This window comes from Carassius gibelio, chromosome B2 (assembly GCF_023724105.1).
Source record: "Carassius gibelio isolate Cgi1373 ecotype wild population from Czech Republic chromosome B2, carGib1.2-hapl.c, whole genome shotgun sequence".
NCBI lineage: Eukaryota > Metazoa > Chordata > Actinopteri > Cypriniformes > Cyprinidae > Carassius > Carassius gibelio.
Window position 1 is genome coordinate 3,656,637 of NC_068397.1, and position 17,856 is coordinate 3,674,492.

At 35.6% G+C, this 17,856-nt stretch overlaps 1 pseudogene; it reads left to right on the forward strand.

The window, feature by feature from the left end:
• LOC127950427 (protein Wnt-9a-like) overlaps positions 1-15,763 on the forward strand; it is a 29,883-nt pseudogene extending 14,120 nt beyond the window's left edge.
• Positions 15,764-17,856: the final 2,093 nt, after the last annotated feature.

The following is a 17,856-nucleotide window of genomic DNA, read 5'->3' on the forward strand; positions in this document are numbered from 1 at the left end:
AGCAGGGCTGGAACTACATTCTCTGGGAAGGTGGATCTCTAAAAGCAGGATTGAACATTTCTGATTTGGAAGAACAAGAGATATTATTATTCACCCTAACATTTTTTTCTCCATATATCTACGTATTGGCAGCAAATTCTGTTGTAGCACAAAACCACCTGTCTCCTTTCTACTGATGCATATCTCTGATCAATCTGATGTTCATAAATGACATATGTCTTTCTGAAATGCACACACATACACACATTGTGGTCATCTAAGAAAACTGGATTTTTATGATGACCTGTTGTGCAATTAGTACTTGCTACAAAGATTTTTTCATTTTTTATATATTTGTAAACTTGTTTGAGAAAAAAATTCCAAAGCAATTTCAAATAATAATAATAATAATAATAATGTAGCATCAGACATATTGTTGAGTGGAGTCAGCCTTGACAGCAGTGACAACCTGTAAGGTTTTAACATTCATTCACTGCCATGCTGACAAGTACACAATTATTCTTAATAATCATTCATACGAATGTGAGATGTAATAACACTGATTATTCTGGGTGTAGTCCTACCTTAAATTTAAAAGAGGTAATTGTCTTTTTGATAGAAGTTTTGCAACACTCAATACATAGGCTTTATAGTTACAGTAAGTTCTTAATAAGTCCTGTCTAACAGTAAAAACAGCTGGTTTGTTTACTTCAAAATGTGCATGTGGACAAACTAAAAAAATAATTTTATATATATATATATATATATATATATATATATATATATATATACATGATTTATATATTTCTTTTTTTTTTCAATTGTATTCCTTTTTGTAACTGTTATTTTTAACTGAAACACAATTTTACGGTAGCACTTTATTTTACAGTCCTGTTCCTCATGTACATACTATGTACTTATTATAGTAATTACAATAACTATGTAATAACTAGGTACTAGGTACTAACCCTAAACCTAACCCTAACCCATATAGTTACCTTGTATTACCAGAACTTTCTTAGATAAATATACTGTAAATACACTATAAGTACAGTTAAGTACACTTACTGCAAAATAAAATGTAACCATTTTACCATAATGTTACCAGAACATGAACTATTTTACATATGCTGAATGGAGAATAAGATTTTACAGTTGCAGCGAGGGGAAGATTTAGCATTTATAAAACCTTGTAATGAAAATAAGCTGTGTGATGATTCTTCCAAAATCCTCTTTTTTATGTTCTATGGAAATAACCTGGTTTTGGAACTGAATGAGGTTTAGTAAATAATGAAATGGCAAGTTTCATTTTTGGGTGATCTATTGCTTGAAGAAGCCAAAGGTTTTTCCAGAGATAAAACTTCAATGTAAGATTTATTGCTATTCTCTATTGACATACTGTACACACTGTAAGCGGTCGGTCGAATCTATATAGTTTTGCTAAAAGCACACACATAAAAGCTCAAACATAGCTGAGGTGACTTCATCTTTCAAAAGCCTGAATACTTGACTGCTCTCCATTCTCACACATCCAGGCTTGCCCTCCAGCACTCTGGGTAAAAGGCTAAAAATACTGGGCTGTGAGCCATCGCCAGTAGCCCAGGGATTAGTGGAGCTCAGTGTCTCTGGCAGCTCTCCAGTTCCATAGTAGCTTTTGTGTTTCAGATAGAAGCAGGTCTCAAAGACTTCTCAGAGGCCAGACATGATATTTCTGTTTTGTTTCGGTTTGATCTGTCAGTTTCTTCACAGTTGCTTGAATTCTTACAGCCCAACATATCTCTGTTCTGCACATTATCAGCGGATAATGATCTCTTAATCCCTTTTAAAGGACTGAAGGGTAAATGCACAAATGCATAAGTTTTGCTTTGGGCCAGAAATATACCTTATGCATGAAATTTGTATTTAAGTGACAGTAGTTGACTCGAAAGAGAAAAATGACAATAGAAGACTGTATTAGCTATTGTGGCAACAAATACTTACAGAAAGTTACATAATGAATGGTATTTTGAAGCATGCAATTGAGGTTGTGTAGCTAGAAGTGTTTGTGTTCACATCATTTGGTAAAATATGTTTTGGTCCTCAAACAATGACTGCATTACTAAAGTTTCAGGCATTGCTATTAGAAAGTATGAAGTCAATACAGCCGTGAACAAAACATCTATTTTAAAGCATTTGTTTAACTGTTGTGTCTACTGTTGTGATATCTGATAATAATTAAACAATGGACACTTTGCAGTTTGTACCAAATGTGTCCCTTTAGTATTTCTTTGTTATATATATAATAATAAGTTCACTTGTAGTGTTAAACACAGCTGTGCTGCAGAGGGATAAACTGTCATTATAAAATAAGCTATGGATGTGGGTGTTGTTAATATGCCTTTGCAAGTCTTTGCTTGCCTAGTTTCTGTTCCTTTACTTGTCAATAGATGTCAAATTGCTGCAGTAAACAGATTCCTTACACTTAGTTTCAGCTTACAAAGATTGTGTTTGTGTTCATTTAAACATGCTGAACTCATGCCTCGTCAGGGCTCCCGAGAGAAACGTCTCACAGACCTGTTTAAATCTGTGTTATGCGTTCAGAATTTCCCTTTAGTACTTGGAATGAAACCTTTAGACTGTATTTTTGGCTCCTCTCATAACAATTTGCATCATATATTTTATTTTGTCAGCTTCTCTGGAGAAGCGTCATTGCACACTTGTTTGCTTACTGAGGTTACACTTACAGTCTGCCTTCCTGTACAAGAAGAAACTGCAAGCATATCATAGCCACTATATGAAGTTGTAGTTATAATGGAAAGATACACTTTGCTGAGGAACTGAACATTCCTTTTTGGCATTTCCAGAGGACTGTAGTATGCTGGTACGTTGAGGGTGGTCTCTCTGCGAGCCAGGATATTACAGGATCACACAGGCAAGCCACAAGCGTGTCTAATGTCCTAATTGGATTATGCAGTTGCGGTTCCTTGACAGCAAATTATTCGAAAAACCTGAACCCCTCGAGTTTTCAAGAGATGACAAATAACGTGAGACAGCATTTTGGCAAACACCTCATAATTAACTCGACTCGAAAATGTTCAGACGATATCGGCAGGTAGTATGTGACCACATAGGTCAAGCTCATTCATGAAGCGATCAAGAACTTTGTGGTCATTGCTGAGCACCCCACACATTCGCCAATTCCTGGGAAAAGCAGCTGAAGTTACTCTTTTTTTTCCCTCCTCAGAATTCCCCCATTTTGTCAACCAGATCTCACAACAAGCCTGGAGGTTACAACTTAATAAAAACACAAGTGGACCCCCTTATATTTATTTTTTGCATGAAGTCACCTTAAAGCAACTGAATAAACATCATGTTTTTTCTGTGTCATGATTTCCTTATGAGGCAGCCTCTTTTCGAACTCAGAATATATTGCGTGTACCTTTGGAAGTTTAGCTGCATGACAAAGATGTCTTGACATCCTCAGCAACATTACATTAAAGTGATCAGAGCAGAATACCTCCAGTGCTGTCATTAATATCAACATCTGCTGCTCTGTTGATCTATGTTTTCTGGGCAACCCCTAGGTTGGAGTTAATAATAGCCAGCAACTATATTAGGAGACAAAAGTGGCAGATTTAAAGCTATAATCTTCACTGTAATAACATATGTGTTTTAAGACCCGAGTCTGTGAGTTTTGTAAATCCATTTATTCCTCTGCCTCTCGTTGAATGTGTAAAAGGAACCCAGAAATTGCACATAATGAGCTACTGCCCTGCCAGTGCTGTCAATTGGTGTGACCAATATGGTCATTAGCTGACAGTCTTGTCCCCTGTATGTGTTATGAAAGTAACTCTCAGCTCTCCTCGTCACAAACCGCAGAATGCTGGTTAGATGTTCGCCAGCTATGCGGCAGACCCAGCCAGCGTGTTTTATGCTTGCATGCTCTAAAATAAACTGACAAAAGAGGTGCTGCTCCATCGCATGCTGCCTACACCATGTCTAAAACGTGAAATATTGGCTATATACTGGTAAATAAGTATATGTGTCGTTCTTTGTTCTTAGTTTGGTTGCTGATATTTCTGTGATTATTGTTGGTGTTATTATAACTATGATTGTTGTTAATTCTTAGGGTTAGGGATTTGTACAACCCCTCCAACTTTGGTGAGGGATAAAACAAAGCTATAGAGATTTGGCTGATTTTTACTTGGGCAACCTAGCAACCTATGGACATCTCAGGTATTGAAAAAGTCTTGAGACAAGACGATGAGCTGAATCAGGTGTGTTTGATTAGGGAGCCGCCCAAAATGTGTACTTTCGAACGGTGTTGGGAACCACTTCCCAAAGTTTGGCTTGTGTTTTCCATATGGAATTAGACATTTGTTAACATTAACCATTCATTCTCGTTATTGAGCTGACAGGACGCACATAAAACTGCCCAAAGCTCCCCTCATTCATTTTTCATTCAGGCTTGTCCTTTCACTTATTTAACTATCGTAGTTTCTATTTGTTTGGACTGTGATAGTATCACATTTAAGACATGGTCACACTTTGAGCTCCTTTTACTTCCATTCATTCACATACAGACAAGAGAGATCAGCAACACAAGCTTACACAAAGAAATGTGGCATTATACTGTGTAGGAAAGTTGAGGTTTGGTGAAGTTCAAGTTTGATGTAGGACCAATAGACAATCCAGACATCAAAGAGCGATCTCTTGGCTTAATCAAAATATTCAAGCTGCAAAGGTTTGCAGTGTTATGCATAGATTATGTATTTTCACAACTTATTAATGTATATGTGTTGCATTATTAATTAAAAACCATAGCAGTTTTGCAGTTCAATGTTATTGCTTCACACATTTATATATTTTATGAATGCACAAAAAGGCTTATTAATCTATATTAACAATTTTCAGTATCTGACCCATATACTGTGATATGATATTCCACACAATCAGTTTTGTTTTGGAAAGGTGCCAGTATAAACTAATAAACCTATGGGTCAACCTCTGGAGCTTATCAGCTCATCAAAGTTTGAATTGGCATAACTTGATTAAGAACAGCTGTAATTTCAGAAACACACACACACACACACACACACACACACACACACACACACACACACACACACACATATAAAAAGCAAAAAAGTTTCTTATGCAGCTTTGTCCCCAGTGCTTGTTATTGATGAGTGACATTGTGTTGTGGTGCTTATGTGGGGGCTGTGAAAGTGAATTTGACTCTAAACATTTACCTATTATAAAAATTAGATCCATTGGTATTACAATATACTGTATAGTCCTCCTCAGTACAAAGTTGTATGTATAGCCCATTTCACTTGCAAAATAGCAATATAAACCTCAATAGATGACAAATTGATTTTATGTATGGGATTTATTTTTCTTTGAACGTGCATTGCCAAAACAAACAGCTTGGCTCAATGTGTGCAAACACTAGGATTAGGAATTGGTGGTACAGTACATTTATATCACAATAACTGTATTGCATTAAATGTAAAAATGTATTGGAGAGCAAAAACGGTCTGTATATGAAATGATTGTCTACTTTTGGACTTGTCTATATTTGCGACAAACCTTTCTAAATGGTAGATGCATCTTATCTGGCCTTTTTAACAATTCCTTAGTAACAGTGATTGTATTTGTCTCTCTTGTAGGCTAACAGGTAATGAACCCTTGTCCATTTTGCCACTGAGCTCACAGCCAGACGAAAGGGCGGGCAAGGCGCACTACAAGCTGTGTGATCGACTCAAACTGGAAAAGAAACAGCGCAGAATGTGCAGACGGGACCCTGGCGTGGCCGAGACCCTAATGGAGGCCATCAGCATGAGTGCCTTAGAGTGCCAGTATCAGTTCCGCTTTGAGAGATGGAACTGCACTTTAGAGGGCCGCTACAGGGCTAACATTTTAAAGAGGGGTAAGAAGTGTGCGATCTATACAATGCCATGGTTTACTGACTATAAGTAACTTTGCAAGTAAAAGTTAACTTATTATTCTAACCCTAACCATAACCTAATAGTTTAATACTCTGAGGATAATTAGAGGCTGTTTATAAAACACTGTTTTCAACTGAAAACCATTTATTTACATGACATTTTGGAAGTCAGAAAATGCCAACTCAGGTTCACTGAAAATACGTGCTTGTCACAACGTTTCTGCAACATTGATATTACGTGCCTTACTGCACATTTTGCCCAGTTTCAACATATGTGTTCAATACGTGATTGTAGCCACACTTTTAATATGTTGATAAACGTATTGCGTAATTTATCTAACATAGCTTCAGGCACGTATTGGAGCAGTTCAGAATTTTATTAACTGGGGAGTGTCGCCCAAAAAGGTTAATGCCCTATAGTGTCGGAAATAATCTCTACCACAAACCCAATGCTAAACCTACTTGAAAGTCTTACCGAAAGCAAAAGTGATATAAAAAACCCATTTGCTTATGCAACTGTGCCATTTTAACTTCCTTCTATGCAGGTTTGAGCTGTTTTGTTGAACCGTAGTTTCACGGGACTGTACCGGTTCACTTCACGAGTGCAACGCCATATCGCATTGAGCTACCAAGTAACTACTACATTATAAAACCCTGAAATGTGAAGCTGTATATGTGATGCAAATTCAAAAGAATCAGTTTTCAAATCTCACAGCATGATACAACTGTTTTGAAGTCATAACACAATGTCGTGCAGGAATTTTGCGAAAGAAAAAGGCTTTTTTGGAAATAAGTTTTACTGCTTTTAGTGTTTCAATTAAAAAGATGTTTTAGTTGTACAGAAATGTAGGAAGAGGCACGTATTTCCAATGAGCCTGAGTAGGTAAACGCAAACTTTTAAAATAGGGTTGAATGCTACCAGTATAGTTTCTGATTAAACTATAAAAACATGAATTTGTGCACAGGTATTATGTGTTTAGTCTATAGGCATGCATGAGTTTCTTTATGCATGAGTATCGCCAGCTACTGGCTTGGCATGCTTAATACAGCATTTTAGTCATTTTCAGAACCATGAGAACAGGGATAGTTTTCGCAAAGTTGTCACCTGAGAAACTTAAAATATTTTTTATAGTCAAAAATGTATAGTTAATTTTATAGTATTGTGCATTGTTGTCTTGTCAACGTACCCTTAGCTGACATGTAGTTTCAAAATGACTGGTTAGTAAATTGTCTAAAGAGGACTTATCAAAATAAAAATAAACTGCGTGTGATACTTTTTTTTTTACAGTTCACATTTTTTCAGGTTTCTTTGATGAACAAATTATTTGTGCAAAAACAGAAACTTTTGTAACATGTTAAATGCCTTCACTGTTATTTTTGATTCATTTAATGTGTCCTTGCTGAACAAAAGTAAGTGCAAGGGGGTCTTGGAACTGTTACTTGCATTCTCTGTAAAAAATAACAGGATTTGGAAGGTCAGGAATGAACTATTGGCTGCCTCGTAATCTCCATGTTCCTCACAGGCTTCAAGGAGACGGCATTCCTCTATGCCATCTCTTCAGCAGGCCTGACCCACGCCATGGCCAAAGCCTGCAGCGCTGGCCGCATGGAGCGCTGCACCTGTGACGAGGCTCCTGATCTGGAGAACCGCAAGGCTTGGCAGTGGGGAGGCTGTGGAGACAACCTCAAGTACAGCAACAAATTTGTCAAAGACTTCCTGGGTAAGAGATCCAACAAGGATCTCCGCGCCCGGATAGATATGCACAACAGCAATGTAGGAATGAAGGTAAGCTGCTAAGATATATTAAAAAGTATGGGGATCATGGGAATTATGAATAGTGTGGGAAATGTTATGCGGCAGAAACATGCATGAGAAACGCGGAGTTATCTGCATGTGGTATACTGTAAAGTAGGTGATTGTATCATTTATCTTTCTTGCTTTCTTGCTTTCGTTCTTTCTCTGTGGTGGTTAAATGTTCAGCTTCATAAATTATTTAGGGTCACTCAAATAGTCCGTAAAGGTCCCATTTTAAATCACTGAAACTGGCTATTTAATTCAGTAATTTATAACAAGTGCCCATTAATCAAGGTTAGGTTTCCCTTACAGTCTAAAGAGCACTAAGTTTGTCCAAGTCTTCCATTGTTTCTGGTAAGAGAACGAGCCGAGGTAACATTGAGGCCCTCCTAAGAGTAAAAAAAGCAACAGAAAAAGACCCATAACAGAGAGCCAAAGTAAACTACAGGTCTGGCACCAATAGATTGTCTCATATTGTTCGTTTTAGTTGTAGAATGAATATAAATTACAGCAGTGCTCAGCAGACTTGCCCTCTTTGCTCAGTCCATCTCAAGTAGTCGTCCTCAGGCCATTTCGTCTGCGATAAGAGATTTACTGCACTGCATATTTTGGTCCATCTGCACATGTAAGGAGGTGTACGGGGTTCGGGGTCAAATCCCATATGGAGAACAAACTTGGAATGTGCTAGCCTCGGCATCACCTGCATTTTAAAGCTGACGTTACACATTTTCCTCTCCTTTCATTGTGGTGGATTTGCAGTTTCTGTTGAACTAGTCTACCACTTGTTTAACACAAAATGTCCAGACAGCACCTTTCATATGCTTACCTTAAAGTTCCCTTTCTTACAGAAATGTTGAATGGATCAAACGCTGCGGTCGGTAGTGCTCTCTGCATAATGTGAAATTTAAGTACCTCTGTCAGTTGTTCAAATTTAGAAAGCTCACAGAATCAACAAAACTCATCCATCAAAAATGCTTGTACAAGCAAACTTTAGCATTTCTTCCCAATTAAAAATGTTTCACATTGACACTAATTTCAGAACCTTGATGTATTTTTTCATAACTTCAGACACAAAACTCAAAATGGTCATCATTGGTAACACGGGCTGTTCATTGCTCAATTTTGCATTGTGCATTCATATCTTTAAAGAAAATGATCAACTTCTGATTCACTGGTTCTACTAATGTATTATGAAAAATTCATAGAAACTTAATTTCACCCACACACAAGATAGCAAATAAAAGAGTTTTACAGTTTCGTTATTTGACCATCATTTACATAAAATATGTGATGCACATGTAATTATGGCACGGTGTAAATGCATAACTGTAAACTGTATTTTAGTAGAGAGAATACTACAGACAGTGGAATCTTAAATAAATTTTGCATGAAATATACAGTTTTGATCAAATGCAATCAAATCATAACATTGGTTCTTTAAATCATGGCAAAAATAGGTAGCTAGAAAGAAAAAAGCAAAATAAAGGATTGCATGACTGCAATATTTTTTTTTTTTGAAAACATCTATTTTAATTTGTCCTTCTTATAGTTTAATTATTATACATTTGGAATATTAATTAACAACATGTACTTAGGGTTATAATTAGGGTTTGGTTTAGGGTTAGTTGCATGAAACTGCACATAATTTACTGTTAGTAATTTAGTAAGAAGATGCATTACGGGATCTGTTAAAACTTTATTTTACAGTGTCCTTGTTATATGTTGCATTGACAAGAACACTATAGCATAAAGTGTTAACAAATATTGTTATCCTGAAGTTTTCCTGATGGAATATTCCTAAAACTATTCATTAAGTGCAATGCAATAGTTGCATATCAGTTTGAGCAGTTGTTTCAATTGATAGTTAGATCATTGTAATGAAATTAATCATCACAGAAACACATCAACAGTCATGTCAGATGTATTTTGAAATATTACAGTTTCTACAATCCTTATGACCCATTTCAGTTCTTAGTTCTTAGGTCACTTTTTCACAGAGTGAGCACAACAGCAGTCTATGTGGGCTAAACTGTGGATCATTTATCATTGCTTTGGCACAAAATGTATTCAATGACTAAAGCTTTCAAATTAAATGAATTCTTCTCTTACTCAAACACAACCACCGCCAAAACTACCTACCTACCTACAGGCAAATTTGCACATTTATATACTTTCTTCAAAACTGTTCAACTTAAGTTCAAAACCTAACATAATACAGAACTGAATAATACATTTTTTTTACTACATTTCTAGAATTCTAGCATTATGAAACCCAGAAACAAATTACTGTCAAAATAATTAGATGTTGTTATACACCCAAATGGTCTTAGAATTTTAATAAATCAGTACACAAAGTGACAACTTAGTGATGATTTTGTTCTTTTTAATGTGATGAAATGTGTCCCAGTGATTCTGAAACTCTGTAAAATTGTGTTATTTTGAATAGGTGATTTTAGTTCAATGAACAAATGATCTTAGGTTTTTGTGTGATGTATCCAAGCATTTGGAGAAAGATTGTGAGTTTTGTTGTAAGAGCTGTTAAAAAATAAAAAGGTTCTGACATTAGTGAAAATAAGGGTTGTAAAAAACTTAAATTTTTTTGATTGTTGAGCAAGACGCAATTTCACAAAGGGGCTACGCAGTGTGATGCAACATAACCAGGAACAAATGTTGTGTGTCATAGCTAGGTCAGGCCATGCATAAAACTGAATTAGCAATGAAGACATGGGCATGTTTTTTTTTGCTTTAGCAGTATGCACTTGTTAAAAACACTCATTGTGTGTCAATGTTTTGTCTCACAATTATAATATTTTCCATTTTGTATTTGTATTTTGTAAACTATATGCCACCAGTACTTTTAAATTCAAGAACAACAATTTTTAACATAAATAATAATATATTATACTTTACTCTACTGCATATCCCTTTAACTGTCAACCTGGCCCGTATACGGGATATTTACTTCACTATATTACAATTAAATCTAATCTAATCTTGACAAACTTTATATCGTTGGAAAGGTCTAAGACTCCCAAATATATATTTTACCAATGTTTTTTGTAAAAAAAATTATGTAGGGAAAGTAATAGATTAATTTATGACAAGAATGCACCCTCAAAAATTTTAATTAAAACAGGAGTTTTGACCTTTGTTTAAAAAAAAAGGTTTCTTCGTTGCCTTTTTCTCTATCACATTTTAGAAATCATCAGAAATTATATATCGACTGAAAACTTAAAATCTCAAAATTTATCCTTTAAAACCCATTTTAAAATCAGACATGTAAATGGTAGATCAATATCATGTTACAAAATGTTTTCATTCATGAATTATAAAAATTTAAGTTTGAATTGTGCACTACAATGTATATGTTCAAAAATGTGAGTGACAGTTAAGGGGATATATCTTTAAAAAACCCACTTATTCCATATTATAATTATTTTTTTCTTTTTATAAATGTTTAACATTTTTCATATTTTAATAAAATAAAAAAATATCAATAAGCCTTAACTTTGCGTCTTGTGATGAAAGCTTCATAATAATTACATATTTGGTCAACCTTTTTTAATTTTTTTATTTATATATAACTGACATATTTTAAAGCACAGCTGTTTAATGTCAACTGATGCTGAATTTGATAAAAAACTAAATTACGGCAATTAGGTAAGAATGATGATAATGCCCTTCTCCTCAGCGGCCTGTATTATATCTTGGGTCTTTGGTTAAAAGCAATCAAAATATGTGGGAACATCAAAGTTACTGCCTCAATGTGCTTTTGAAATACTTGTTTTGTAAATAGCATTGCCCATCTGTTTAACTGACCTATACAGATTTTTCAATAGGAGGGGCAACATGAGGGTTCGGTAAACACTGCACTTACCGTGTCTTTGATGTGTTGCAGCGGGCTGTGCTGTGTCTGCTGAGATAATTGGAGATGTAAATGTTGATGTTTTGGTAAAAATCTTGAATGTAATTCCTTTGATGTGTGTAGTCTGACTGCTTTTCACATTTGTCCCGCACAGGTGATCAAGGCGGGGGTGGAGACCACCTGTAAATGTCACGGGGTTTCGGGATCGTGTACTGTGCAAACATGCTGGAGGCAGCTGGCACCCTTCCACGAAATCGGCAAGCAGCTCAAGCAGCGCTATGAGACTTCAGTCAGAGTGGTCAACCCCTCCAATGAGGCGACTGGGGAGGGGGAGATCTCCCAGACCCGATCCCAGGGGCAGCAGCCCTCTCCGGGCCCTCGAACTGAACTCATTCCCCGCACGTCTGACCTTCTTCACATCGAGGACTCACCGAGCTTTTGCAGGCCTAGCAAGTATTCGTCAGGCACCATGGCCCGCAAATGCTACAAGGATAAAAACTGTGAGGCCATCTGCTGCGGCCGGGGCCACAACACTCAGAGCCGGGTGGTGACGAGACCGTGTCAGTGCCAGGTGCGCTGGTGCTGCTACGTCGAATGCAAAGAGTGCACACAAAGAGAAGAGGTTTACACCTGTAAGGAGTAAAACCATCACGACCATGCAGAATATCTCTAACCAGTCTGAATGAGTGGAAGGCAAAAAGAGAGGAGAAGTGACATGTTGTCCTGGTTTGGGGAACGGTCTCAAGGACATCAAACTAGTTGATAGCACTTTTTTGAGAGGTTTTGCTGGGCATTTTTTCTGTTTTCCGTGTGGAGCAGCGTGAAAGCTGTATAATATACCAAGCCTAAGGGAATGGTCTACAGCTTTGAGAGACACCTTGGAACTCGAATAAACATTTCATGGAGTAATATGTCTGCCAAGATATCAGTCAGCAGTGAAGTCCAGTCTTGGACAGACAATTGTTTGTCCAATGATTTGACAGTCTCTGAATAATAGCTTCAAGCCGTAAGAGTACGTGAAAGAGCATGTGTTCGTATGTGACTTAATTCCAACTTGGAGACGGAATTTGCAATGAAAGATGGTGGCGTCAGATTTATTCTACATGCACATGTATCCTACACCCACACAAGAGTGTGTATGCATATGTACATAGATAAAATTACATTAATATTCTATTATATACACCACTTATCTGAGTATGTTAAATAACCACTAACCACACAAATGTTTTATTGTTTGTGTGCTTGCATTCACTTTGTGTTGTAATTCTCTTCGACAAGGCCCTTAGGAAAGCAATACTTTTTTTGATTTGTGTTCTTCTGTGGATATAATTTATGGAACATCTCAAGGAACAGTCCTTGCATGGAAGGACTTTCTCCTTCCTTTTTGTTTTTTCTTTTCTTTTCATTTTGCTTGACAGAGGAAATCTTTGCCAGTCTATTTAAGATTTAACTCGGCCTTAAACCAACTCTACAAATGATTGTTCAGGGAACAAGTGAAACCACTATGCACCGTTGGATGGTAAATAAATCTCAGAGATATCACAAGGAGCGTTAGTCTCCGTGATTTAGGCTTCCACTTGACTCAGATCTGTCCATCCAGCTGCTGATTCATGTGGATGTGGTTCTCTTTGTCACATTGTTAACTTTTACTAAGACATTTAGGATGAATAACCATGTTAATCAAAAATGACAGTTTCACTGAATCTATTCACAATTGTGAAAAGGCTGGTCATGGCATATTTTTATGACTATATGGATGTAGAAGTCCATATATCTCTGAAATACCGTATTTTTGAAAATTATGTAACATAACAGCCTGCATGGAGAATGTGCTGTGTGACCAAATGACAGGATCTAAGTTTCTGATCAGACTTTTAACAATTTAAAAACGCTCTGTCAGTTTAGTGACAGCACAAACGTATGACTTTCCATTCAGATCGCCAAACTCTGTTGAGATCCACATCGTGTAAATACAATATAAAGAAATCAAGATATGACAAAATATATATGAATGAATTATATATGCTTTTATTTTTTTAGTTTAGTGTGAATGAACTACTGAGTGAGAGACCGACAACAAGAAAGATGGCACCATTCACGCACTGAAGCTTGGAAGCTCTTTTATTTATTTATGTAATTTTTTAAAGTTGTAAATAGCTATGGTTATGTTCCTGTGGCATACAGACAAAAGTGAGGCACATGCATATGGCTTTTGGACAGAAGTTTCCAGAATAAAGATGTTTAGACCCGTCTGGCTAAGTAGAGGTACGTTAAAGTTCAAATTCAAAACTCAAATGTTTTTTTTCCTTTCAAACTTTTTATGAAGTGCCATGTTCAGTGCTTTGTAAATAAATGTTACAATGTTACGTAATTATCCTTAATAGATCTCTGTGAAAGTATGCATCATCTGGAAAGCACTGTATTTGATCTTATTTTTGTCAAATCTTTAAATAAGCAAATTTTCTTTTTAATTGTTGATGAAATGTTGCTGAAACATCTGATGGATTATTCAGTGAGGAATTTGGTGTTGCATTGAAGATGAGCGAATGCTCAACTAAAAAGTAATCTACATAAATAGACAGCACTAAAAAACAAAAAACAAAACACCTTTTCATAGTAAACCTTACATTTTCATTGTAAAATAATCTTAAACAAGACACATTTACTTCTGTAATTTTGAGTTAGATCTAAGATTTTCTGCTTCTCAAGTAAGGATGGTCATATATTTGTCATGAGAGAAACAAAAATGCTGATACTTCACATTAATATTAAGAAGAAGATTTTTTTTTTTTTGAAGATTTTGCTTCAAATGCTGAATATAAAAACCAAGTGGTGCAGAAAATAATTCTGTCTGAGAAGGGATTGAATTTTTCTTTCATTTAAAGTAACGAGCTGAATTCCAAATCGTTATTTGATGGCAAGAGACTTGCCAATTAAAGAATGCATGGACACATAAACATAGACTTTAGCACGCTAAATGAAAACCATAATGGCTATGCCGAGTTTTTCACCAGTCATGTTGTCTGGCCACAGCAGAAGTGAACAGAAAACAGTAATGACATGCATATAAGATTTAGTTCTCCTCAGCTGCCCTTTCACATCTGTCCTGATTCACTAAATATGCTGAAAAACAATGTAGATATCACACAAAGTTGCATTTTTGGCATGCTGCATGTTCTCAGTAATCAGAAATATATACATATATATATATATATATATTTTTTTTTCATTGACAGAAGGCATTGTGAAAGCATATGTTATACAGTACGTTTCTTTTGTTGCTGTCTTGGTTCCTTATGCTTACTTTCCAATGCAACTTGTATAAAATGTGTTTGGTAGGAAAAATGGACACAGAGACAAACTATAACTTATTTTGAAATGTTTTATGAGCATGTGTTAATTGTACATTTTGTAAAGTTCAAGATGATTTTCTATATATTTTCTCTGTCTAGCATTTGGCTTGTAATTGGATATTTGCTATCTGGGGTTGAGGTATACGTTTCTTATTTTCTTTCTACAACATAATTGCTCCCCATGGTTGAAAGAAAACATTTTCCTCCAAAATAATGAACAATACAAACCCTCTAAAATTCAGCTCCTCTTCTATGTCTGAAGTGCAACTTTGTCCTTATTTAATATAAGGAATGTATACCAAAGATTAACAACATTTAGTATTTAAACAACGCAAAACTACAACACCCACAATAAGACTATACATGTCCCAGTTAGCTGTAGCAATCTCATCATTTGTAGCATAAAGGCTGTAAAATATTATACTATTTTATACTATTTTGTTGATTATATGAAATAAACATAACTAGAAAGTCATTTGATTGTTTTAGACCTACATTCATTGAGAGTGGAACGCAGATACTTCACAGTAATTTTTTCCATAAATTCCAATGGCTTGGTCACTATTCTGATTTTTGTCAGGGTTTGTGCAATGCTGTAACTATTAAAAGCATTCTTTTTCTTTTAAGGGCAGAGTTTTTTTTCAGTAGTTTGTCTTTGTCCACTTTTTCTTGTCTTATGGGAAACTATTTTCCTCTAAATTATTTTCCTCTACCTCATGTGTATAGCTTGTAGGTATAAACTGATCATGAATGACTGGTAAGAATGTATTTAAGTTATTTAACATCTTTGTATAACAAAGGCAATAAATCTGAAAATAATTAAAAAGTTTTAAAAAGAATGTTGAGATTTTGTGTGTTTGATTTTACGCGAGTTTAGATGTGGGCATTTCATTTGTCTGCAAATTGATGATCAGAAATTACAAATTTATCTGGGTGAAATCAACTTTGAAATAAAGAAATATTAGCAAATGTAAAAAAAGAAGAAAAAAACAAAATCTGATCAGCATTACCAAAGGTAATCGTCTTTGCTAGTAAGTTAGATTTCATTCAGCTATATTATATTTTCATTGTTAAAAAAGTAACCTATGCTGGCAGGTTAACATGTAACATGATATTACAAACCTTTTGGTCTTTTACTGACTTCCTTTCTTCTGAAATTTGGTAAAGCTACACAATCAAGTGTAAAGACGTCATCAAGGAACTGGGAACATGAAACTGATCAACATGGTTTTGTCGCAGTTTCCTGTTATGGTCTTTATCCTATTTTGGGGAAACAGAGATTAATTACAGGCAGGAAACAGCTGTCTCAAGGTACTTTTTTCAATTACAGATTTCTGTAATGACTTTATATTTAATGTCTTTCATATCTGTAGCAAAGTTCTCAACATTGATTCAGTTAAAGCCATCCGTTTCAAACTCCTGCTGGAATAACATCTTCCAATGTCTAGCTGTAATGGAGGATGGGATTGAGATGTAATTAGTGAGAACTGGTGAGCTGAGAGGAAGATGTACATCTGGGCAGATGGATAAGACATGGGGGGAAAAAAATCAAATATACAGTTGCATCATTTGTAACATAATTTTGACATGTCTTGGTACCAAGTCCGACAATGATTTGTAAAATATGAAACAGCAGAACAGCATTTATATGAACCTCTCTGCTTACACGTTTTTGCAAATCTGTTCCATATCATGCTGACATGACTCAGGAATCTCTGATTATGTTGAATCAGAAGTCAAAGAACTTTGCCAGATTATGATACTAACTCCCCACTGAGGACTTTTGTTCGGTCAACAGCCCCGAGTTCTTCCCCAGCTGTATAAAGCCTTATAGTAAGAGAGCTCTGAGTTTCCCAATAACACTCATGTGCTAAGAACATAAGAAAATTACTAATAAATGTTACTTGGTATCAGAAAATTTACTTTTGCAATTCACATAAATATTAGCTCACCCTAGGGCTTCTCCCTCGGGAAGATTTATCTAGTCATCAAATAGTCATTAATTTAAGCCATTAGTGAACCAATCGCACGTTCATTGTTCATATCTATTTAATTACTTGAAAATTAATATGTAGGGCTTTAATATGTAGCCTATTTAACCCTGTAAAGCCCAGTGTTGCAGAATTACAACATCAATTTTAAAAATTTTAAAAAAGGGCCTGCAAATATTTTTTATTTTTATTTTTTTCTCAAGACCACATTGACATATGTAACGCATTAAAAACTCCATGATCATGGGAAGAAGGAGGCGGGAACCGGCGGACAATCAAAATGAAAGCTTTAATAATAAAATGAACACATAAACACAAACAAAACCAAAACACAAACTAAAATCCAGGTCCTGTCTCCTCCTTCACTGTCGTCGCTCCTGATTTAAATCCTTCCATCTCCTCCGTGGGACTTGGGCCTGATGGCTCGAGCAGGTGTCGCTTATTTCCAATCACTCCACCGGACTCGCCCGGTTCCCTCGGCTCTCAGCCCACTCGCCACGACATAGTTAATGGGTTCTATTATTTGTCCTCACAATGCTATTGGATAGAAGAAGTGTTTATAGGCCCGAACATCTGGCCAAACTTTGTGTTTAGCTCATCTCATTTTTTACATGACTGGATTTGTCAAGATTCAAGTAAGAAAAATTCCTTACATATTTTTTGTTTGTTTTTATTACAATGTCTAGAATACATACACATATTTAATTATTTTGGGAAACATTAATCAAATTTGATTTAGAGTTCGTTAAGTCTATGTTGTAATTCTATAACATTGGAGTGGAAGTCAAAATAGCCTGTGCTCCTTACACATTAGATTAGGACACTGCACTTCTCACAATGCCACAAATTGAAATTTAAACTGTTAGATAATTCATTGTAACTAAGATCTAAATGTGCTTTTCTGTAAAATTTGTACTTAGTTTAGCTTGGACCATAATTAA